General features: G+C 41.7%; 2 pseudogenes; one reads left to right on the top strand and one right to left on the bottom strand.

Moving 5' to 3' along the window:
- Window positions 1-1,625: 1,625 nt before the first annotated feature.
- Window positions 1,626-2,621, bottom strand: LOC101717787 (sideroflexin-1 pseudogene; annotated as a pseudogene).
- A 19,915-nt stretch (window positions 2,622-22,536) lies between these two features.
- Window positions 22,537-24,196, top strand: LOC101715622 (spermine synthase-like; annotated as a pseudogene).
- Window positions 24,197-24,606: the final 410 nt, after the last annotated feature.

The raw sequence follows: 24,606 nt of genomic DNA, 5'->3' as shown, positions 1-24,606 counted from the left end.
AATGCACAAGTCTTAAAAGACACAGCTCTATAATCATTATGCCTTTAATAACTATGCTTTGGTTATATCTTCCCAGTGTGTGTAAAATTTTGGTGAGTTTGCCAATCTTCCTACCAGTCATTAAAGTTTCACTTTATGGTTAACATTCTGCAGTGGAGCTACAAATTAGCTAGGGGTTAGGACTGAGAGTAGCTGGATGGGTCTGGCAGGCCTCAAAAATGTTAGCTTTTTACTGAGTGCATGTTAAGCACCTTACAGAGATCAGACTTGGATTTCAGACTTTTAACTACTTTTTAAAGAGAAGCAAAATACATCCAAGGTCAGAATGTCATGGGGAAGCCATTTTGCTTTCAATGATTTGACAGCAAATCTAAATGAGAAAATTCTAGTGGCATCAGGGCTCAGAGCTTCAGATCCATTAATCCTTTCAGAGAAAAGAGAAACACGAGACACAAGGCACACCAGTTTTTCCTTATGAGGAAATTCAGTCTGGACACATTGTTAGGGAGGGAAAAATGATTCATCAAAACTAAATAGTTTCTAAATATTTTTCACTTACAAATCTCCAAATTACAATGATCTATGCTCAATGAACAACTGCCTTGCATATGACATTGAATAGGCTTGAAGCAATGTTACATTAAATATATCATATGTAAAATTATTACAGTGATGTAAACAGTGGTACATGGGTTCATTATTTTCAAACAGGGTGGAATGTAATAAACAACATTCAAGTAAAATTTACTGTTGCTGATTCATAGATGTATTATTTTTGTATCTTTTTGAAAGCCAAGGAGATATATAAGGATGGCAAGGAAAAGGTATGTAGGGAACTGGAACTGTAGCCACACTTCTAAAAAAATCCAACAAACCAGGTTTACTCAAGTCACACAGCAGTATTATTGAATATACTTCTAAAATTTGACATTTGTAAATTTAGGTAAGTTGGTTGTTTGATGGAAATAGCTATATAAAGTCAGTAACTGCAAGGATGTAAAACAAAATTTAAAAGCTAACCAGGAAAATCCACCAAGTGTTGATAGCAGGGAAGGCGCATTGCTTCGGTTTATGACTGTGACTTCCAGGAGGATATGAAGGAGCTTTTACTCTACCAAACCAAACCCTCCAGCATCTACTTTGGGCTTGCTAACAGCACAAACTCAAAGCAAGTTCCCCTGGTATTTAAATTTTTACATTTGGTCCCAGAGCTTTTGCATTTTTCTAATTCCCTGCTGAGACCTCCTTGATCTGAAACAGAAGTGGGAATGAGATTCATTACTTTGAACAGATTATCTTTTCACTGATCAATAGGTATTTACTGAGGAGCATATGCTGAGCACCTACTCTATACCTAGAAGTGCTTTTTAAATTGCTGGCATAGGGATAGGATATTGTCTTTGAAAAACAGTTACCATAAAAGCTGCAGGAAGGATATTTCTGAAAATCACAACATGATTCAAATGTAAGGGAACCAAAAGGTACCAGGCACCCAGCCCACACCAGATGCTGTGTTATAAGTAGCAGCTTTATTCTAAAAGGCTAATGTGTATCTCCAAAAGGTTCTTTAAACTGGGAGAACCCATATCAAACAGGATTTTCCTCCTGGACATGGCTTTGCCAGGTTTGCAGGTGGCAGGATTAGCCATCCAGGTGTCTTCCTCTACTTCACAATCCCTTGTTGAAGTACACGCGTTGTAATTCAGGATGACTCTCTTGGATTTTGGCTTGTAACTCAGCCTCTAAGCTTGTCACAGACATGGAGTTTTTCTGAGGAAACAGAGCACAACACAGGGGAGTGGCAAACACCAAACAGAAGCTGACCAATCCAACTTGTATAGGTGCACTCATCCACAGGAACCTCTTCAATAAGGCTTTCTTTTCCAAAGTGTTCATGATAAATGGAGGGATGGCTATGCCTGGGGCTGCCATGAGAATCCTGGAGATAATGACTTGTGTGATGGCTTGTTTCACAGCATTTGCCAATTCACCCAAGCAGTTCCCATTTTCATCGGTGACGGGAATGCCAACTTTGAGTTCCTTTTGCCTCATTAATGGAATATTAATGCAATTAGCAGCAGCTACAGCAGCAAAGGGGACAAAACGCCCTATCAGTGGTGAGACATGCTTGGTTAATGCATTAAGTCCTAGGGCTGTTGCCACAGCACCAGTTGTTGCAGAGACATAAGCTGTTCCCAACTCTTTTATGGTGAGTGGGGCATCTCCGCTTCTGTTGGTGTAATTAATGACTGCATTGAAGGACTGGTTAATCCACTGCCAGAACAGCACTACAGGGGTGGTCCTATAAAATGTCATCATGCAGCCTGTGATATTGGAACCTGAGCTGCCATCCTTCCTATCAAAATCATCTTTTCACCAGTGTCAGGATGAAAAACAGAATCATAGATGTATTTTGCTCACCATAATTCATTTTCTGTAAGACCTGGAGGAATAACTCCTTGTCTATAATCATGTATTATTTTTCTGGCATTGTCTAGTTGTTCATTTGATAACAAAATATTCCTGGGGTCAGGCACAGTGAAGAAATGATTGGCTCATCCCATGAAAGTACTTGGATGCCATCAAGCTTCCTTGATGTTAATGTTCAATTCCCCAGACATCTTCCTGAGCACTTCCCCCGGGTGCTGCCCATGCCACTTGCTGGTCCCACTCCTGGTGGCAATTCAATTTTTTTTTTTTTTTTTTGGTACTGGGGATCAAACTTGGGTCCTTCCGCTTGTGAGGCAGGTGGTGAAACCACTGAGCTAAATCCCCAGCCCTAAATTTTAAAGAAATCCCTATAGGTTGGACCATGCTCATAAAAAAAGGTCGGGACCACTGATAGGACCACTGTGAAAAAAGGCCCATCTCTAAAATTGCTAAACAAATTTTTTAAAAACCAGACCAGTTACACAGCTATTGATATGGTCCAAACAATAGCATCCACCAGCTCCTATTAGCAGCAGACCCAGAAAAAACTTCTGATTGCTGGATCTGTGCCCCCTTAAGCCAAATGTCATACCAGGCTCTTGGTATTACAGTGAATAACACTATGGTCAGGGACCTGACCTTAGGGCCCTCAGCCCTGCTAATTAAAAAGCCTACTGCGGGCATAAGTAAGAGTACCTGCTTTCTTTTTTTTTTTTTTTGGTACTGGGGATTGAACTTGGCACCTTGTGCTCTGGTCCTGTACCTGCCTTCTCTTTTTGTTTTTTGTTTTGGTACCAGGGATCAAACTTGAGTCCTTGCACTTGTGCAGCAGGTGGAGAAACCACTGAGCTAAATCTCCAGCCCTTCCTGCCTTCTTAAAAACAAACTACACCTGAAGGCTACCTGTAAGTGTACAAATATCATTGTGTACAGGGATAATAATGTTCCTGCTCCTGAAGGGACCTTCTTATTTGTAAAGATGGCGTTTATAGAGTGTTCTCCCCCAGAATCCATGGGCTCTGTGCCTTAGAAGTCTTAATTCCCAGGTTGTCAGTCTACACACTGACTGACATGACAAAGGTACCTCTCAAAATTGACACAATCAAAGGTCTCAACAACAACAAAAAAGGACCCTATCCTTGTCCCCATAATGACAGGATTAGCCATGGCTGGAAGCCTTGCCCTAGGGGAAACAGCTCTTGGTCTGGGACAAAAACAGTACCTGTCTTTAGGAAAAAAAGTAAAAAAAAGTCTGGAGGAGGTAAGAGCCTCTATCCTAACACTCCAAGGGCAAATTAACTCCTTGACAGACGTGGTGTTACAAAATAAAAGGACACTGAATTTTACTAACTACAAGACATGGGGGAATTTCTTATATCTAGGGAAAAATGCTGTTATTATACCAATAAGTCTGAAATAGTAATGAAATATGGATGAATTTAAAAGGAAGTTAGACAAAATGGGAAAACAATTTGACACTAAAAATTCAAATTCATGGTACAACTGAACCCTATCTAAATAAAAATCATGGTTAAGGGTCTTTGCTGGACCACTACTCACTTTGCTAGCCTTAGCTACAATAGACCCCTGCATTATTAATTAGGTAACCAAGTTCATCACATAGAGAATAATCTCTATTGAAAACTACCAAATGTTAATCTCCACAAGATATGTAAAGTACAGGGACATTCATAATGTCACTGATGAAGAATCATCATGAATCAAAACAAATGAGGGAATGTTAAGGAAAGTATAAAATAATATAGAATAACTGCCTGCCTCGTTCTGTTTCTGTAACTTGTTTTGCTTGCATGTTTTGCTTCTTAGAATATTATTTCACTTCTCAGAAAAACAATACAAGATGCTTCTCCATTAACCACAAGTTTGTGGGCATGAGATGAGCCACTGCCTGCAACCTTGCCTAATTGCATAACAGTAACCATGCCTCACAAGTAAAAATATGCATAGACGTTAAGCTTTCTTAAATCACATGACTAGACCTAGTTTAAAGTATAAATGTAAGCCTTCAATGTGTCCCAGGGTCAGCCCTTGAAGGCATGTTCCTGTGGGGCTGGCCTGCTAGCAAATAAATTTTGTTGTTTTACCCTTGTTCCTCAGTCTCCTGTGAGTTTTTCAGTTACTCCCAACAAAATCCACAACACTGGAATTCCGTGCTGGTGGATTAAAACCTTTATTCCCATGTTCCCATATTCAGCATGCCTGCATCTGCGATGTTGACAGTCTCAAGCTGACTTCTTTTGTTTGTGTGCACCAGCAGCACCTGAAAATTCAACCAGGGCCTCTGATGACATAGTCTCCCTGATGCCAGTTACTGTGCCTCCATGGTCCCTGATGCCATTCAGACATTATTATTACTATATTATTATTACTGCTGCAGTGCTGGGGATAGAAACCAGGAATACTCTACCACTGAGATACATAAGCTATACTCCAGCCTATTTTCTTTTTCTTTCTTTCTTTCTTTCTTTCTTTCTTTCTTTCTTTCTTTCTTTCTTCCTTCCTTCCTTCTTTCCTTTCTTCCTTTCTTTTTCTTTCTTTCTTAGTTTTGAGACAGAGTCTTACTAAGTCAGCCAGGCTAGGCTTGAACCTGCACTCCTGCTCCATCAGCACAGGATTTTCCCCGCCCAGGCACATGCTCAGCCACCCTACCTCTTGGGGAAGGCAGACCTGTGGCTGCCATGGGCTTGAGAATTTCACCTGCTTCCCTGTGATTTCCTTGAAACTCCCTTTGATGACATGTATTCAGAGCTGTTTGTAGATGGTGATACCTGAGGCTAATAGGTGAGAGATGCTGTCACGGCCACTCAGAGTCACAGAGACCAACCCTCCCACAGAGGCCACACCCATGTGAGGGCTTGACTGTCCTTTTCTGAATAAGTTTCTGTGAAGGATGATACATACTCCACTCAAACACAGTGGGAAAAATTTTACCAGCTATTCATCAGATAAAGGACTTGCCTAGAATATATAAAGAACTCAAAACAATCAGATTCCTCTAATTTAAAGACTCACTGCAAAAATGGGCATCTGAAATGAAAAGACTCTCCTCAGATAAAGAATTAGAAATGGCAAATAAACATATGAAAAATGTTCAACATCACTGGTCATTCAAGAGACGCAAATTAAAACAATGCTGAGATTCCATCTCACTCCAGAAAGAATGGCTGCTATCAAGAAATCAACCAATAACAAATGCTGGCGGGGCTGTGGGGAAAAAGGAGCCCTTCTGCACTTTTGGCAGGAGTATAGACTGCTGCAACCACTGTGGAAATCAGTGTGGAGATTCCTCAAAAAACTAAAACTATAGATTCCATTCAACTCAGCTCTTTTCTTAGTATCTTCCCAAAAGAATTAAAAGCATCATATCACAGTGATATATGCACACTCATGTTTATAACAGCACAGTTTGTAATAGCTAAATCTTAGAAACAGCCTAAATGCCCATCAACTGATGAGTGGATAAAGAAGATGTGGTATTTTTATACAATGGAGCACTACTCTGCCATAAAGAAGGATGAGCTTCAGACAGTTATAGCTAAATGGATGGACCTTGAGACCATACTCTTAAGTGAAATAAATTGGGGACACATGTTTAAATATTGCATTGTTTCTCTGGTGTGAGAAACTGAATGTGGAAATAAGGGCTGAGATGTATAATGGATATTGGAACTGGGAAGAAAGTGTTCAGATGGGAAGGAGAACAAGAGAGAAGGGAGGGAGAAAGGAAGGAAGGGATGTGAAACTAGAAGGAAAAAATGGAAACAAAACTTTTGTACACAGGGAGGAGAGGGGCCTTGAGGGGAGAAATGGGATAAAATAAAATAAAATTTATTAAAATAAATAAATGAAAGCAACCGTGGGGCCAGAGGTTTAGCTCCGTGGTGCCAGCACCTGCCTGGCAAGCACAAGGTCCTGAGTTTGATCCCCAGTTCTGCAAAAAACAAACAAAACTGTGTTTAACTAAAGGACAGTTATTTTCTGAACCACAAATTCATTGATCAGAGTAGAAAAAGCAACTCTTTGTTATTAAAAGATCCCCAAATTCCAAGATAAAAGAGGGGGGCTTTGAAAACTCTAGATGCTGTGGTGTTTCCCTGGAATTGTGACAGCCAACCTGACTCCATTTGTGTAAAGTTGAGTGATTCTGGTGGTCTCCCACCCCTCTTGGGAGTTCCCTCAGTTAATGCCTAACAGACCAACCACCTGCATACTGTGAATCTGCAACTATGTTATTTTTACTGCCTTGTAAACAGAAGACTCAAGCACCTGTGTGATGCTTTGTTTTAACTAAACTGTGTGAAACTTCCCCAATTCCCACTAGTTTAGCAAAGTTCTGCTCCTGTGAAATTCCACTTGTGCTCCTCCTCTCCCTTAACCCTCCCCAAATAGAAGAGCCCTTAAAAAGACCCTGCAAACTGCCTTTCCTTTGTCCAGAGATTTTGGAGGCCTGAGCCCACTCTAGATCTGGCAGCTTATAATAAAGGATTCCATTTAATTCAGAGTGTGGTTCATCTCTATAGTTCCATCTTGCCTGCCCCTATTATGGAATCTTATTTTGAAACAGGGTCTTGCTATGTTGCCTAGGCTAGCCTTAAACTTTCGATCCTCCTGACTCATGTAATTTTTTTTATTGTGTATTGAGTTCTTCAATCCAGAGCATAGTATTTCTAATTGGGGGGGGGTTGTTTGTTTGTTTATTTTTTGGTACCAGGGATTGGACTCGGGTCCTCACACTTGCAAGGCAGGTGGCAGAACCACTGAGCTAAATCTCCAGCCCTGCATTTCTAATTATTCAAATTTTCTTCTATGTCTTTTTACAGTCATAATTTTCTCCTTGGTTGTCTAGTTTCTTTTACTGTTATAAAGCTCTTTCTCTGACTATGGAGACAGCACTTGCCTAGCATGCTGGAGACAATGGGTTCCACTTCTAGAGCAAGTGGGTGTGATCTGTCGATCAGAGTTCCAGGACATATGTGCCCAGGCCCTGTACTGGAACCAATCAGAAAGTGCTATCTTCAATTCTTCTCAGAATGCAATGGGCTTGGGATTTAGCTGAGTGGTTCTGCCAACTGCCTCAAAAGCGCAAGGACTGGAGTTCAATCCCTGGTACCAAAAAACCCAAAAACCAGAATGCCAGCGGATTTTTAATAGGATAGCCTAGGTCTGACATCAGCCTGAGGAATGGGAGATGTAAAAGATGGCCACAGGTGAGCTCAAGCCCACAGTGCTCTGCCTTTCAGTGGTTGGCTCTCACTCTGCACAGTGCACCTCTTTTCCCACCTTTAATTGGCACATACTTACTCTGCAGAACATAATTCTTTTTCAATATATATATTTTATTCCTTTCCCACATGTATTTGGGAAAGTTTTCAAGGTAAGCAGTTTCATATTCAGGAATACAGGAGAGTCAGTCCTTTAGGGACTGGCATTGAATTAACCTCAAGATTGATCAGCTTTCGATAATGGACAGTAAGTTTGCATATTATCTATGGGATGAGCTTCAGTGAAGAGCTTTCTTTACAAAGGTCACTCTCATTTAATACTGAATCCCACAGCTGACCCAGTCTAGTGAGTGCTGCGGCAGCTTGTGGTCCTGCAAGGAAACCTTCCCAGGTACCTGGCATTTTGTGCTGTTCACTATCATGGGTCACTTTTAAAGTTCAACTAAGGATACATTCTCTTGGAGATGCATTTTATATAAGTCTTATTGACATAGGGGGAAGAGATGTAACTCCCAGACCTGCTAGGTATCAGAAACATGAGTTCATGTTCTCTAAAACTGAAGAATAAATTCTAGGAACAATGCAAGTTAAGAGTAAGAAGAACTTATTGGGAGAAAGAAAGCTTCTAAGAGAGACAGAAGGGGGACCGAAAAGTGGGTTGCCCACCCACCCCTCTTTTCAAAAATGTTTTATACAGCAAAGCCATACGGTGAGGCAGGTACAAAGTGGGACAAAACTATAAGACCCAATGAAAATTTACAAGATGGGTGTGGGGTGGGACAAAACCACAACCAACCAGTAAGATTACAAGTACAGTCACCCAGGTAATATTGATCCAATGAGAAATCACAAGATGGACAAAATATGAACAACCAATAAGATGACAAGTATAGTTGCTTAAGTAATGATTAAATGGGGATCCAATGGGGAAACAAATCATGTAGCAAGCATACAAGGAATGAACAAGGATTTACAGTGCTAAGGGGTGGGTCAGGAATCTTTCCTGGAAGATCTTGGTCCCCCACACAGGTGATTGATACCTATTTAGAATATCAGTCACTGCTATTCATTCTTAGGGAAAGCCTGTGGGTGTGGTAGTTTCTCTCCTTTTACAATTTTGGCCTTCAGTGAATGTCTTGATTGTCCTCCATATTGGCTCCTCATGGGTTGGCCCTGTTAACTGCCTACAAGAGATCTTATTAAGTTACTTATTTGTAATATTATGATTTGTTCAATCATCAAATTGTTGTGTGAAATACACACAAACATCATTTTGTGTGTTTCTACTTTTCTGCATCTTCATCATCCTCATTATCTTTGGCTCTGAAACATTTTCCTGAATTCTTGTCTACTCATTGAAGGACAAGATAAAGAGGCTGGTGGCAGGTCCTTAGATGGGAAGAGAACAAGGAAGTGAGTCTCAAGTGACACCACATGAACATCTGAATCCCTAATGCACCTTGGTCAGCTCTGGGTCTTGCAGAGCAGAAACAATTGAGTCTGAGTGATATAGGGGGAATAAATGTAACTCCCAACATGTTAGATGTCAGATACACTGAGTTTGTTTTCCCCGAAGTTGAAGAATAAATTCTAAGGAGCAATGGAGGCTGAGTAGGAAAATGTATTGGGGAATAGAAATGGGGAATAAGAATAGCTCCTGAGGACCAGGGATTTAGCTCAGTGGTTCTGTTGCCTGCCTCGAAAGCACAAGGACCTGAGTTCGATCCCCGGTACCAAAAACAAACAAACAAAAAGAATAGCTCCTGGGAGGCAGGAGGTGTCCCGAATGGGTTGCCAATGAATCCACTTCTCAAAGGTAGTTTTATAGAGCAAAGTCACTGTAAGACCGAGGGCCTTACCAAACACTCCGAGGAGCTGACTGCAGTGAGGATCACCCGGGAGGAAACACACTGGACAGACTGAGATAGTAAAAAAACAGACCTTTATTAGTCTGGCCAGATGGCACCCTCCAAGCAACAAGCTTAGAGAGGCCCCAAGCTCAGGGGGTTGGAAGGTTTTATAGAGGCTGCAGGGGAGCTTAGCAAGCAGAACTACAGAAGCAGAATTTTTGCGGTTAGGGGACAGTTAGGGGAGTTTGCATATGTTCTTTACTTAGCTAACAGGATGTTCTTTACACAGAAACAATGGTACATTCCATGGTGTCTTAACAGATAAACAAATACATTCCGGGAACTCTGTGTCCTTTAGTGAACCTGAAACCCACAGGGACAAGATGGAGTGCCTGTAACAAGATGGCTTTACTTTTGCTAAGTCTCATCTGAGTCTTACATCATGAGAGGTGGGTACAATGTGGGTAAAAACTATAATGAACCAATAAGAGTACAAGTATAGGGCAGGGAGGGGAGTTAGCACAGTGGTTCTGACACCTGTCGTGCCAGCACAAGGTCCTGAGTTTGATCCCTGGTACCAAAAAAAAAAAAGGATTGCAAGAATAATCACTTAGGAAATATTGACCCAATAGTACAAGAGTGTATGGATGACATCATTAACCTTGGTCAATGATCTGTAGCCTTAGTCTTCTTAGTCTTAGAGAGTGGGAGAGGATGACCCACCCCCAATGAGATAATGGTCTATCTGTAGGGAAACCCCAAAAGGGTGGTGCCAATAATCTCAAGCATGTTCTTGTCAGGTAAAAGGCCAAAGACCAAGACCAGACCAGGCCACAACAAGCCTTTATTAGGGGAATAGATCTGCCTGGCTGTCTCTGAACAAAGGAGAGACAAAAGCAATATGGCTGGGACAGGGGGCACAGTTTATATGAGCTGGGGTGGGGCTTGTAGGAGCTGGGGTGGGGTTGAGTGAGGTACTGGCTAGGGACAGGAGAAGCCAGTGATGTCACTAGTTGCTGGGAGGAGAGCAAGTATTAGGTTACTCTTTTGGCAGGAATAGGGGCATGTTGGGAAGAAGAAAGTTGACCTTTGGTGGGAGAAGCCATTTTGGGGTGGCTTTAGGTAGGGAGGTAGAGCAGGGCATTATGAGGTATGTAGAGCAGGGCATTATGGGAAGATGGCAGCTATTATATATAGTAGCTGTTTTAGGGTGAGGGAAATCTATCACCTACATGCAGAAGCAGGGAGTGTCAGCCTCCTGAGTGCCTGCAGGAGGTTGGAGGCAGGTCAGAGGTGCTGCTGTTATGTGCATGCACTCCAAATTTCTGAAGCACTGGCTCACCAGCAGGGGCTGATTGCTGCCATCATCTAGAAAGGCGCTGTTTTCCATCTGAAGCAGTGGCACCTGGTTTTCATCTGTGCCTGACACTGACTCGTCTGGCCCCCTCCAAGACTCCTGTCAGACTCCTCTATGGCTCCACTGGTCCAAGGTTCTGGCGTGGACAAGCCGTCCTCAGACTTAGCCAGGATGAGGGCAGAAACCTTCTTCTGGTGTAAAAATGGGTAACTATCGGTTAACTGTGTGATCATGCTTGCTATATTGTAACTATAGCCACTGCTGTAATGCAGACTTACTAGAGCAAGGTGATTTTGGAAAGCCCTGCCAAACCTCCTTCATTGTGCCTCTGCTTTTGTAATTATGCTTAGATTGATGGCTGTTTCCCCAGCATCTACATTTGCTGTTTCCCTCTCCCATAGAAACGTAAAGGTATAAAGGTGAGAGTAAACTTCTGTTTGATGCTTTCAAGGTGATTTAAATCCCTTGAAGCCATGGGCAATAAAGCTGATTTGCTTCTATTTGTGTGGTCGGTGGTCTGTCCAGAGACCCCCCCCCCCAGTAGTTATGCTTCAGGGACAGTGTCACTCACACTTGCACTTTGGCAGCTACTGTGGGAAGAGCTGCAGCCTCCTGGTGTGCAGGGACAGCAGTGTCACTGCCTGGGAGAAACTTGTCTTCAGCAGATGTCTTTATAATGGGCCTTGGGTGCCACTTTTGGCAAAGCAGCACCATGGCCTTTGGAGACTAGTTTCTGTAATTCATGAGGTAACCTTTGTCGTACTTGCATTTCCTGCCTGTCTGGGGCCCTGTGTGATGAGGAAGTCAGGCATGCTGTCTTGGCCAACATTCTGGGCAGAGGCCATGATGTCTGTGAGCACCTTTCTCAGGGCACTGAAGCTCACACTCCACCCATGAGCTTCCCACTCCTCAGGAGTGTGAGTGGTGTTACCCCTGGCCCCTGACCTCTGAGAGCAACAAACCATAATTCTTTTCCTGCCTTTAATACCTTTAGTAAATGTAAAACCTCACTGCCTTTCTCACTTGTCTTGACCATTCTTTGTTCTGGACAACAGTCTGGAAAGAATCTAGAAGGAGCCTGTAGCACCCCAGAACCCTGAAAACAGCTGGGCTGAGATGGTATCTTAATGCATCTATGTAGTGATAAATTGGTCAAGGCAAGGACTGTCCTTTGTGAAGTTATGGATAGTTAATCAAATCTAACATAGGTTCTGAGGGTTACCTGGTAGTCCTGAGAATGTTAGGTCAAATTTGGAAAGTCAGGGGTAAAGACTGTTTCTAAACTTGCAGGAAGCCCTTATCTCACTGGCCTCCAGGGACCTGCCCTCTTACCTCCTTTGTAGAAGTTATCCACTTGGAAACTTGCTTGAGGAGTTCTATCGTAATAGCTTCTTCAAGAATGGTAATTTCACAGTGGATCCTTATCTTAGCATGATTGCAAAATCAGGATGAGTGAAAATCATCCTGATTAGCAGGGCCTGATATGCAAGTCTGTAAGCTCAGTGCTTGGGGAGCCTGAGACCAGAGGTTCACAAGTTTCAGCCCAGCCTGGGCAACTTAGTGAGGATACTACCAAATAAAAACTAGAAAAAGGGTTGGGGATGTAGTGTAGTGTGAAGGCCCTCGATTCAGTCCTCAGTAATGCAAAGAAAAAAGTCCTGATTATACTTTATTTATACTTTCATATAAAAGTTCATAAGAAAAAAAAGGTTTCTTTGGGTACTGGGGATCGAACTCGGGACCTTGCGCTTGCAAGGCAGGTGGCAGAACCACTGAGCTAAATCTCCAGCAAGAAAAAAAAGTTTGTAGAAGACATGCATGGTGATATATGTCTGTAATGCCAGCACTCTGGGAGGCTGAGACAAGAGGAATTGTGGATCAAAATAAATCCCCCCTGTTGAGATACAATGATCGGCATAAAAATCAAGTGCTTTACTTAATCTACATCCCTATCCTTCTTACACTGGGCAGGGGCAGGGTCTCATTATGTAGTTCAAGCTGGTCTTGAACTCACTTTGTAGCCCAGGCTGGCTTCAAGCTCAAGGCAATCCTCCTGCCTCAGCCTCTCAAGTGCTGAGATCACATGCCTGGCTTCCCTGTTTTCTGCTTATAACCTTGGTATCCCCAGTTAGATAGGGTCAGAATCGGACTAGAGACTTGGGGTCCTCACTGCAGAACTGGGTGGACACTTCTTGGGTGTGAGATGAGTCTTGTGCTGCTCTAGGAGCCTAGTTAGGGGTCATGAGCAGGCAGTTAGAGAACCCCTCCGGGGAGGGGGGGATTGTCTATAAAGGAGCTCATTTAAGTGGCTACTTCATCAAATAGCTGCTGGTTAGGCCCAGAAGGGTAAAAGAAAGCAGAGGACAAGAAGGCTGGGATGGGACTAGAGAGAGAAGGTCTGTCCTTTTCAGGAAGAAGATTCTCTTGGGCACAGTACACAGCCTCACAGCTCCTGCCACCTCCTGCCCAGATGTCACCCTGACCTGAGAAACAGAAATACAAGGTACACCATCTTCTTCTGAACTCATGTCCTTTGGGATAAGCCACTTCCTGAGCTCTGCTTATTTATAGATCAGCAGGGCATGGACCACAGGTCAGATTTTCCATTTGGAATCCCCTTGGGACAGACATCTTTCAAGTGCTTTTTCTTTTTACTTCCAATAAAACTCTCCTAACTTTCTCCTTTGGGTTGGCAACTTCATTCTTCATTGTCAAAATGAACAGTTACATTGGACCTCACTAGGAGAATCAGGGTTTTCCCTCACTATATTATCCTCATGTCCTCCCTTCCCTCCCTTCTTCCCCTCTCCCTTCCATGCTGCTTCCCTCCCTTCACTCCTCCCTCCCTTCTCTTCCATCATCAGGAGGCAACTGATTAGGGCACAGCACTAGGAGCCTGGTATCAGGCTGCCCTGTAATTTAACTCAACATGCACAACATTCTTCAGAATCCACAGGGAAAGGGAACCCCTTGTGCTGTTGATAGGATGTCCTGGGTATGACTTGGGGACTTAGGCATCTTTGGGGACTACTATAGAGTAGAGTAAATGCACTAATTATGGTTACTTTTGTCCACTCAATTCAGAAGCAGCCACTTAAATCAAGCTGCCACCTGAGTCCTTAAGCTTCTGAACCTCTTGAGATTTGTTAAGCACTTGTATTAGGCTCTTTTCTTCTATGACCAGTCCTTTTGTTTTTTTTGAGACAAGGTCTCACTGTGTAGTGCAGGCAATCCTGGAACTCACTGTGTAGCCCAGGCTAGCCTCCAATTTGTGCCAATCCTCCTGCCTCAGCCTCAAGAGTGCTGGGATTACAGGGGTGCACCACTACACCCAGCCTCATATTTTAATACTAACTTGTTTTTTAAATTATTTTTTAAATTTTTATTTTATTGGTACATTTTAGGTATACAGTATAATGACATTCATCATTGGGAATTTGCACCTTTACATAATCTCTCTTGGTTCTTATCTTTCCCCCTTCCCCTGCCTTCCCTTCAACCCCTCCATCCCTCTCTATTTACAAAGGCTTTGTTTCCACTTTTTCATTTTCTCATATTAATTCCATTCCCTTCTTTCCTTTCCCCCACCCATCCCACTTCCCCTTCCCCTTTGCCCCTTTTCTTCCTATTTCACATTATCTATTATACATTTTAGTCCTTCTTTATACTTTCAGTTTCTCACACTGGAGAAACTATTCAGTATTTACACATGTGTGTCCTATTTATTTCACTTAAGGGTATCACCTCAGTGTGCATCCATTTAGCTATAAATGTCTCTAATTTCTCATTTTTTATGGCTGAATAGTACTCCATTTTATTTTTTAAAACCCCACATTTTCTTTATCCAGTCTTCAGTTGATGGGCAATTGGGCTGTTTCCAAGTTTTAGCTGTTATAAACTGCCACTATGAACATGGGTGCACATATGTCACCGTGGTATGATTCTTTTAATTCTTTTGGGAAGATACCCAGGGGGAATAGTTGGGTCAAATGGGACTTCCAGTCCTAGTTCTTTGAGGTGTCTCCATACTGATTTCCACAGTTGTTGCACCAGTCTGCACTCCCACCAAAAGTGAAGGGTTCCTCGCCCACAAACACACATACACACACAACCCCACGAGCATTTCTTGTTGGTTGATTTAATGATAGCATCCATTCTTTCTGGAATGAAGTAGAATATCAGCATTGTTTTCGTTTGCATCTTTCCAATGACCAGTGATGTTGAACATGTTTTCATACATTTCTTTGCTGTTTCTACTTCTTTGTCTGAGAAATGTCTGTTCATTTCAGATGTCCATTTTTGGATTGGGTCTTTAAATTTGGGAGGTCTGATTATTTTAAGTTCTTTATAGATTCAAGATAGTAGACCTTTGAGGAACAGCAGGTGAAGATTTTTTCCCACATTGTGGGTTGTCTGTTCACACTGCTGGTGGTTTCTCTTGCTGTGCAGAAGCCTTTTAATAAGAAGAGATCCCACTTGTTGATTGTTTGTGTTAGTTCACAGGCAACTGATGCTTTGTTCATAAAATCTTTTCCTACACCAATGTCTTCAAGAGTTCTGCCTACCCTATGTTCCAGCCAATTCAGAATTTCTATTTTAACATTTAGATCTTTAATCCATTTTGATTTTAGTTTAGGGCATGGTGAGAGATATAGGTCTAGTTTTAATCTTTAACAAGTTGAAACCCAACTTTTCCAGCACCATTTATGAAAGAGGCTATCTTTCCTCTAGTGAGGTTGTTTGGTCCCTTTATCGAAGATGAGATGACTGAGTGTGTCTGGTGTTGTTTCTGCATCTTCTAATCTGTTCCTCTGGTCCTCAGGTCTGTTTCTTTACCAGTACCATGCTGTTTTTATCACAGTACCTTTGTAGTATAGTTTCAAGTTGGGGGTTGTAATGCCCCCTGCCATGCCTCTGTTACCTAGAATTGCTTTTGCTATTCTGGGTCTCTTCTTGTTCCAAAGGAATTTTTGGATTGTTTTCTCAAGGTCCATGAAGTATGCTGCTGAGATTTCAATTGGGATTGCATTGAATTTATATAGCAGTTTTGGAAGTATGGCCATTTTCACTATGTTGATCCTTCCTACCCAGGAGCAATGGATGTCTTTCCATTTTCTAATATCATCTTCAATCTCTCTTTTCAGAGTACTATAGTTTTCAGAGAAGAGTTCTTTGATTTCTTTTCTTAGGTTGATTCCTAGGTATTTCAGTGTTTTGGATGCTACTGTGAAAGGAATTGTTTGCCCTACTTCTCACTTAGTGAGTCTGTCATTAGTGTAGAGGAAAGCTATTGATTTTTGTGTGTTGATCTTGTATCCAGGTACTCTACTGAATTTGGATATTAAGTCTAGAAGACGTTTGGAGGAGTTCTTGGGGTCCTCTATATAGAGTATCATGACATCTGCAAACAATGACAATTTGACTTCTTCATTTCCTATCTATATTCCTTTTATTTCTTTCTCTTGTCTAATTGCCATGGCTAATGTTTCCAAAATTATATTGAACAAGAGTGGTGATAGCAGACATCCTTGTCGAGTGGTGATAGTGGACATCCTTGTCTTGTTCCTGATTTTAGGGTGAAAGATTTCAGTTTTTGACCATTTACTATGATATTGGTTCTTGGTTTTTCATACACGGCTTTTGTCAGATTGAGGTAGAGACCATTTATTCCAATTTTTTGTAGGGTTTTTAACATAAATGCATGTTGGATTTTGACAAATGCTTTTTCTGCATCTATGGAGATAATCATATGTTTTTTGTCCTTGGCTCTATTGATATAGTATACTAGATTGATTGATTTCTGTATGTTGAACCATCCCTGCATCCCTGGGATAAATGTGACTTGGTCAGGGTGTATGATCTTCTTGATGATCTTCTGCATTCTGTTTGCCAGTATCTTATTAAGAATTTTGCATCTATGTTAATTAGTGAGATAGGTCTATAGTTCTCTTTTTCATTTGGGTCTTTCTCTGCTTTGGGGATCAAGGTGATGCTTGCTTCCAGGAATGAATTTGGGAGTATTGCTTCCCTTTCAATTTCATTGAAGAGTTGAAACAGTAGTGGCAGCAGTTCCTCTCTAAATGTCTTGTAGAATTCAGCAGTGAAGCCATCAGGGCCTGGGCTTTTCTTAGTTGGTAAGTTTTTAATTACATTTTCAATTTCATTGATTGATATTGGGTTGTTTAGAATTTTTAGGTCTTCTTCGTTCAACTTTGGTAATTCATATGTATCTAGGAATCTGTCCATTTCTTTTGTGTTTTCCATCTTATTGGTGTATAGGTTCTGGAAGTAGGTATTAATGATCCTGTGGATTTATGCTGGGTCCATTGTAATTTCACCCTTTTCATTCCTAGTTGCATGAATTTGGGCCTTTTCTTTTTTTTTTTCTGATAAGGTTGGCTAAGGGTTTGTCAATTTTGTTTATTATTTCAAAGAACCAACTCTTGGCTTCATTAATTTTTTATATCATTCTCTTTGTCTGATCTTTATAATTTCCTCCCTTGTATGAGCTCTGGGGTTGTCCTTTTCTTCTTTTTCTAGAAACTTGAGGTTCAGCATCAGGTTGTTTAATTGGGCTCGCTCTATTTCCCTAATATGTGTATTCACTGCTATGAATTTCCCTTGTAAGACTGCTTTCATTGTGTCCCATAGATTCTGATATGTTGTATTGTCATTGTCATTTAATTGAAGGAACTGTCTGATTTCTTCTTTAATTTCCTCTGTGACCCATTGGTTATTCAAAAGTGTGCTATTCAAATTCTATGTGTTTATGAAATTCTTGTGGTTTCTTTTGCTATTGATCTCCAATTTCATTGCACTATGGTCTGATAATATGCAGGGGATAACTTCAATTCCTTTGCATTTACTTAAACATGTTCTGTGAGTGAGTATGTGGTCTATTTTGGAGAACAACCTGTGTGCAGCTGAAAAGAATATGTATTCTGATTTTGTGGGGTGGAACACTCTGTAAACATCTGTTAAGTTCATTTGTTCAAGAATTCGATTGAGTTCTAGTATTTCATTGCTTATTTTTTGTGTAGTTGATCTATCTATTTGTGACAGTGGGGTATTGAGGTCCCCCACTACTACTGTATTAGTGCATATGTGACTTTTCATGTCCATTAGTATTTGTTTTATATAGTTGGGTTCACTAGTGTTTGCTGCATATATATTTATGATTGTCATCTCTTCCTCTTGGATTGTTCCCTTTACAAGGATGTAGTGTCCTTCTTTGACTCTCTTAATCAGTGTTGGTTTGAAATCCACTTGATCTGCAAAGAGGATAGCTACTCCTGCTTTTTTGGGGGTTTCTGTCACATGGAGTATTGTTTTCCACCCTTAAACTTTCAGTCTATGAGTTTCTTTTTGAATTAAGTGTATTTCTTGTATGCAGCATAGTTTTGGATTTTGCTTCTTGAGCCACTCTGCCAGACTATTACTTTTTTTTTTTTTTGGTACCAGGGATCAAACTCGGGACCTTGCACTTGCAAGGCAGGTGCCAGAACCGCTGAGCTAAATCCCTGGCCCCTCAGTCTATTTCTTTCTTTTTTTTTTTTTTTGGCACTAGGGATCGAACTCGGGTCCTTGCGCTTGCGAGGCAGGCAACAGAACCACTGGGCTAAATCCCCAGCCCCAGTCTATTTCTTTTAATTGGTGAATTGAGACCATTAACTTTGATGGTTATAACCGATACATTTTGACTTATCATTGTCATGATTTTTCTTTTTATTGGATTCTCCCCCTTTATATTAATTTCTTGTCATGCCCAATAGATTCATTCTGCTCTGCTTACTGGGGTTGTGATCCTCATGGTCTTTTCCTAGGATATTGTCTAAAATTTTTTGGACTGCTGGTTTGCTATTCATGAAGTTCCTAAGGTGCTCTTTGTCATGAAAGTGTCTTATTTCACCATCAATTTTGAAAGATAGTTTTGCAGGGTACATCAATCTGGGTTGGAGGCTGTTTTCCGTTAGGGTTTGGAATACATCACTCTAAGCTCTTCTTGCCTTGATGGTTTGCATTGAGAAGTCTGATTGTGATGGGATTTCCTTTGTATGTGATTTGTTTCTTTTCTCTCACTGCTTGTAGAACTTTGTTCTTCTGTTGGATTCCTGGAATCTTAGCAATTATATGCCTACATGTAAATTTTTTTTTTCTCAATGCTAGTTGGAGTCCTATATGCCTCACTTATTTGTATGTCAATTTCTTTTCCCCTGCTTGGGAAGTTTTCTGCCATCACTTCTGTGAACAGTTTTTTTATGTCATCTGCACTCTCTCCTGTTTCTTCATTGACTCCAATCAGTCTTATGTTATTCTCTGCATCATCTAGCAGCTGTTGGATTGATTTCTTGTGGTCCCTTACAATTTTGAAGCAATTTTTCTTTTCATGGTCACTAATTGCAATCTTGTCTTCTATATCTGAAATTCTGTGCTCACATTGGCTTATTCTGCTGTGTAGACTTTCAATGAAGTTTTTAATCTCCTGCAAATCTGTTTGCATCTGTTTTATGGATTCCATTTGTTTCCTATGTTGGGATCCCATCATGTTCCTTAGCTCCTCTCTAGATTTATTAATCATTTTGGGGGGATTGAACTCAGGTCCCTGCACTTGCACAGCAGGCAGTGAAACCAAGCTAAACCCCTGGCCCTAGATTTATTAATCATATCTTGCAGTATGGGCACAATCTCTGCTGTTATCTGAGAAATTATTTCTGATTTCATTTTTTTCAGATCCTCTTTTGTTGCCAGTTTAGGGAGTCTAGGTGGTTGAGTATCAGAGTGTTCTATCTCATTTCCCTTTGGGGTTGCTCTAGATGATCTGGAAGTCTGGTTTTGAGGCTTGTTTACATGTCTTCTCATTTTGACGGGGTTGGGAGGTGATGTTGGTGCCCATGCAGCTCACCTCCTCTGTGCTGGGAGCAGTGGTAAGGTGCCCCAGAAACCCCTTCCTCTGCACTGGGAGCAGTGGTATGGCAGTCTGGAAGCCCCTTCCTCTGCACTGAGAGTGGTGGTATGGCAGCCCAGAAGCTCCTTCCTCTGTGTTGGGAGCAGTGTGATGGTGGCCCAGAAGCCCCTACCTCCAGAGTTACACAGCTGCTTAGTAGATGAGATGCAACCAATGCCCAGACATTCTGGCTTCTTCTTGTTTTTAAATTTAAATATCACTAAACCTTATCATTGTTTGATAACTGATTTGTTTTTATTTTTTTGAGAGAGGGTCTCCCTATGAATTCTAGACTGACCTTGAACTACATAGCCGAGATTGGCCTTGAATTTACAGCAACCCTCCTGCCTCATCCTCTTGAGTTCTCCAATTATATCATGTACCATGGTGCCCAGCTTGAGAGCTGATATTTTAGACCAATCCAAATACACTATTTACTATTCTTCTTACCCTTTGTTTCTTCTTGAATCTTCCATCTGAGAATCACTTTCCTTACTGCTAAAGTATATACTTTATGCTGGGCATGGTGTTTCACCCCTATAATCCCAGCACTCAGGAGGCTGAGGCAGGAGAAGCACCGTCCAGTTCAAGGCCACCCTGGGTTACACAGTGAGTTCAAGTACAACCTGAATGATAGCGACACCCTTTCTCAAAAAATGAAAAATAAATAAGCAAAACTATAACAGCAATAATAGTATTAATAAAATGAAGTATACACTTTAGCTTTTCCAATAATGAAGGTTTGCTGGCAAGAGACTCAGTGGTTTCCACTTTTTTTGTTGTTTTTGTTTTTGTTTTCAGACAGGGTCTTGCAGTGCACTGCAGGGTGGCCTCAAACTCATGATCCTGCCTCTGCCTCCTGAGTACTGGGATTACAGCACCATATGCCACCATGCCCAGCACAGTGGTTTTAATTGATTTTTTCTTTTTGGTACCAGGGATCGAACTTGGGTCCTTGCACTTGTGAGGCAGGTGCCAGAACCACTGAGCTAAATCCCTGGCCCAGTGGTTTTAATTGAAAAAAAATTTACTTTCCTTTTTTTTCAGTGCTGAACATCAAATACAGGGCATCACCCATCTCACCCAGGTAAGCACCTGCCCTGTCCACACCCCTAATCCTTTCACTGTTGATGTGTTGCCCAGTCTATTTCAAAGCTTTAGACACCAGGAATCTTCCCTCCTTAGCTTCCCAGGTCTCTAGGCCCACAGCACAGCTGCTGTACCAGGCTTGGAGCAAGAATTCCAGGTTTGCCCTGCATTGAAGGTAACATACACACTCCTGTAGGTTACCTTGTCACTGTCACTAAACCAGCTCTTCCTAACTCTGCTTCTTTGAAGACAATCTCTTTTTTTCCTGCTGTTCCATAATTTCTTTGCCATTGTGCTACAATTTCAGTATTTTGTGTCTAGGTTTCTTCATATGCGAGGCAAGGTCTCTGCCACTGAGCTACAAGCCCAGCCCTCAAGGTTTCTTTGTGTGTACCTAAAACATCACCTGAGGGGCTGGGGATTTAGCTCAGTGGTTCCAGCACCTGCCTCGCCAGCACAAGGTCCCAAGTTTGATCCCCGGTACCAAAAAAAAAAAAAAAATCACCTGAGAAGCGTAGAAAGCAAAGACAGGATCACAATAAGCAGACAAATATATAATCAACCTTCATAGATGATTTTAGCAAAACTCTAATAATTGACAGAAAATGTTCAGTAAGAACATGGAAGACTTGAAAATATTTATTTACTTGTTTATTTTTGGTACTGGGGATTGAACCCAGGGACTTCTCACTGAGCTACATCTCCAGCCTGTTTATTTTTTATTTGAGACAGGGTCATTCTAAGTCACTAAGTTGCCCAGGCTGGGCTTGAATTTTTTTTTGAGACATGATCTCACTCTGCAGTCCAAGCTGGCCTTGAACTCACGTTGATCCTCCTATCTCAGCCTCCTGAGCACTGGGATTACAAATGTGAGTTACCATGCCCAGTTAATATGAAGCTTTTTTACTGAATGTATTGTGATAGCCAACCTGACTTCAGTTTGTATCTCATCACCGTTCCCCCTCCATTTTGTGTAAAGTCAAGTGATTCTGTGTGGTTACCTTCCCCCCTCTTTGGGAGTCCCCCTGGTTGATTCATGACAGACCACCACATCCTGTATGGTAGAGCAGTCTGCAGCTATATGTTATCTTTATGACCTTCTCATTTGGTAGAGAAGTCTGCACCTGTATGTTATCTGTGTGGCCTTCCCATTTGGTAGAGCTTTTTTGGTACTGGAGATTGAACACAGTACCTTGTGCTTGTGAGGCAGGTGCAGAACCACTGAGCTAAATCCCCGGCCCAGCTGTATGTTTTCTTTATGGCCTTGTGAACAGAATACCCAGAACCTGTGTGATATTTTGTTTCAACTAAACTGTATGAAACTTCCCCGACCCCCACTAATTTAACAAAGTTATGGTTCTGTAATACTCTGCTTTCACTCTCCCTCTCCTGAGCCTTCCCCAACTAGAAAAGCCACTTAAAAGAAACTCACAAGCCAGAGGCATCCCCCCTTCCTCCCTCCCAGAGGTGGGCTGCCCCGCCCCGCCCCTGAGCCCCAGTGGCTCCGGCAGCCCCGCCCACCTCCTATTCCTGGTCTCCCCTGGTGCAGTGCACTCCCCACCTGCTGCAGCCTGACATGCTGCGCAGACCTCTGTCTCCCACAGCCGCCTCCCCCAGGCATGGCACAGGGCCTCACCTCACTATAGCAGCAGCATGGCACAGCACACTCGACTTCATGCTCGGTGTCAAAGCTGATGGTGAGACCATTTTAAAAGGCCTGCAGTCCATTTTCCAGGAGCAGAACATGGTAGAGTCGGTGCATACCTGGCAGGATCATGGCTACCTAGCAACCTACACAAACAAAAATGGCAGCTTTGCCAATTTGAGAATTTATCCATATGGATTGGTATTGCTGGATCAGAGTTAAGACAGTGATATCCAGGGCAAAGAAGAAATCAACAACCTTTTGAACAAAGTAGAAGAGAGAATGAAATAATTGAGTCAGGCCAGTATTGGGTGGGTGACGCGTTTACCAATCATAGTTCGAGGAGGGGCCATCGACAGATACTGGCCCACTGCTGATGGGCGGCTGGTTGAGTATGACATAGATGAAGTAGTATATGATGAAGATTCACCTTACCAGGACATTAAAATTCTACACTCAAAGCAGTTTGGAAATATTCTCATCCTTAGTGGGGATGTTAATTTGGCAGAGAGTGATTTGGCATATACCCGGACCATCATGGGCAGTGGCAAAGAAGATTACACTGGCAAAGACATACTGATTCTGGGAGGCAGAGATGGAGGCAATTATGTGAAATAGTCAAACTGAAACCAAATATGGTCACTATGGTACAGACTGACCAAAAGGTGGTTGACACATGTAAGAAATATATGCGCAAAACATTTAGTGATGTCTTAGACAATCTTAAAGGAGACTGCTATCAGGTTCTAATAGAAGACTGTATTCCAGTACTGAAGAGTACTGGAATACTGGTACTGAAGAATACACCAAAGAAGGGAGAGAGTTTGATTATGTGATTAATGATTTGACATCTGTTCCAATCTCCACATCTCCAGAAGAAGATTCCACATGGGAGTTTCTCAGGCTGATTCTTGACCTCTCAATGAAAGTATTGAAACAGGATGGGAAGTATTTTACACAGGGGAACTGTGTCAATTTGACAGAAGCCCTGTCGCTCTACGAAGAACAGCTTGGGTGTAAGACCGTGTGTCTCACCAACTGCTCCGAGGAGCTGACTACAGCGAGGATCACCCAGGAGGGAACACACCGGACAAATTGTGAAAGTAAAACAGACCTTTATTAGTCTGGCCAGACAGCACCCCCCAAGCATCAAGCTTAGAGAGGCGGCCAGCTCAGAGCCTGAAGTCCTTTTATAGGAGATGCTAGAGGGAAGTTGGCAAGCAGAAATACAGAAGCAAAACGCAGAGGGAATTTTTACAGATTGTTCTTAAGATAACATGTTCTATTATGGAGTTGGGTAAGCATGACGGAACACTGCTCACTCAACAGACCTTCCTGGCATAACAGGGACATTCCTGGAACTCGATGTCCCCCTGGTGATCCGTAACAGAAGCAGACAAGTTGGGGCCCTATTACAAAATGGAGTAACTGTTGTTCAGTCTCACAGGGCACCTGTATTGTCCTGTGGAATTCTCAAAGGAGATCATCTGTGTCCCTTCATACTTGGAATTGTGGGTATTTACACTGTTTGGACGAAAGCTAAATCCTGAAGATGGATATCCCAAGGAAGTGTGCTGCAGACAGCCTTCCTGACCTCCATATGCTGTACATGCCATCAAAATGAGTCAGGCAATTGATTGTGACTTCTTTGAAATTTCCTCTTTTTAATTATTATTTTTAATTTAGAAAAGCAAATGGAAAATGTATATTTTGATGAGCTAAGGTTATTTGTTTGAAAGTCAGCTGAAGCACAATTAGTACAGCAAAGACTGCTAAGTGCACTGACCCCCTAGAATGTGATTTTTGTTACTTTTTATTTCTGTCTGGGTTTTTTGTTTTGTTTTGTTTGTTTTGATTGTGGTGGAACTTAAATTTGGACCTTTGGAAGAATGAGCACCATTGTTTTTGTTTCAGAGGGAAGTTCTTGATGGTTTTTAAAAATTGACTTAGATTTTAAAATTTGTTGCTTTTAAGAAAGAGTTAAAAATGAATAGCAATGCTTCAATTAAAGTTACAAAAGAGAAAAAAAAAAAAAAAGAAACTCACAA

The sequence above is a fragment of the Heterocephalus glaber genome, unplaced genomic scaffold, assembly GCF_053883595.1.
Source record: "Heterocephalus glaber isolate CG9 unplaced genomic scaffold, H.glaber_assembly_v1.0 deba00001733, whole genome shotgun sequence".
Lineage (NCBI taxonomy): Eukaryota > Metazoa > Chordata > Mammalia > Rodentia > Bathyergidae > Heterocephalus > Heterocephalus glaber.
This window is presented reverse-complemented; position numbering and strand designations above follow the sequence as displayed.